This window comes from Oncorhynchus masou, chromosome 9 (genome assembly GCF_036934945.1).
Source record: "Oncorhynchus masou masou isolate Uvic2021 chromosome 9, UVic_Omas_1.1, whole genome shotgun sequence".
NCBI lineage: Eukaryota > Metazoa > Chordata > Actinopteri > Salmoniformes > Salmonidae > Oncorhynchus > Oncorhynchus masou.
This window is the reverse complement of record NC_088220.1, coordinates 43,589,028-43,590,385: the sequence shown is the minus strand read 5'-3', so window position 1 is coordinate 43,590,385 and position 1,358 is coordinate 43,589,028. Positions and strand designations below refer to the sequence as shown.

The window sequence follows — 1,358 nt, the reverse complement described above, 5'->3', positions numbered from 1 at the left end:
CCTCATAAAGTACTCTCTCGCATTGAAAACATACCCATAAAGTATTTGATTTCAAGTTGACAACAGGAATTGAACCTGAGACCTCTTGATCTGAAGTCTATTGCACTTCCACCACTGGTAGGAACTGTCTGACTGAGAGAAAAAACATCAAATGAGGGACATTATAGATTGAGTAGGATAACCTTAAAAGGAGCACTTCCTCTCTCAAGATACACTTAGAAAGTACTTGATATAAGGGGGCACCAGGATTTGATCCTGAGAAATTGTCTAATAAGGGACATTTCAGATGGCGATCGACATAACAGAATCAAGAACAATCCTACCCTGTAGACACACATCGAAAGAACATGATCCAAGAGAGCACAAGGATTTGAACCTGGAACCTCTTGATCTGCAGTCAAATGCTCTACCACTGAGCTATACCCCCTCTGCTTGAAACTGTCTAAAGGTTGAAAAATGATCTAATAAGGGACATTTCAGCTGGTGATCTTCATATCCGGATAAAGTACACTCTCACATTGAAAACATACCCAAAAAGTATTTAATTTCAAGTTGACAAATGGAGTTGAACCTGAGACCTCTTGATTTGAAGTCTATTGCACTTCCACCTCTGGTAGGAACTGTCTGACTGAGAGAACAACCATCTAATGAGGGACATTATAGATTGAGTAGGATAACCTTACAAGGAGCAATTCCTCTCTCAAGATACACTTAGAAAGTACTTGATATAAGGGGGCACCAGGATTTGATCCTGAGAAATTGTCAAATGAGGGAAATTTCAGATGTCGATCTACATAACCTAATCAAGAACACTCTCTCTTTGAAAACATATCCATAAAGTATTTGATTTCAAGTTGACAAAAAGATATGCGCGGCAACGCACGCCTCCAACTCAATCATCAAGTTTGCGGACGACACAACAGTGGTAGGCTTGATTACCAAAGACGACGAGACGGCCTACAGGGAGGAGGTGAGGGCCCTCGGAGTGTGGTGTCAGGACAATAACCTCATACTCAACGTCAACAAAACTAAGGAGATGATTGTGGACTTCAGGAAACAGCAGAGGGAACACCCCCCTATCCACATCAATGGAACAGAAGTGGAGAGGGTCGTAAGTTTTAAGATCCTCGGCATACACATCACAGACAAACTGAATTGGTCCACTCACACAGACAGCATCGTGAAGAAGGCGCTGCAGCGCCTCTTCAACCTCAGGAGGCTGAAGAAATTTGGCTTGTCACCAAACGCACTCACAAACTTCTACAGATGCACTATCGAGAGCATCCTGGCGTGCTGTATCACCACCTGGTACGGCAACTGCTCCGCCCACAACCGTAAGGCTCTCCAGAGGGTAGTGA

The 1,358-nt window shown here is 43.4% G+C and overlaps 1 non-coding gene across 1 annotated transcript; it reads right to left on the bottom strand.

Annotated features, from left to right (window-relative positions):
• Positions 1-355: 355 nt before the first annotated feature.
• Positions 356-427, bottom strand: trnac-gca (transfer RNA cysteine (anticodon GCA)). The gene has a single exon. It is a non-coding gene; the product is annotated as a tRNA-Cys (tRNA).
• Positions 428-1,358: the final 931 nt, after the last annotated feature.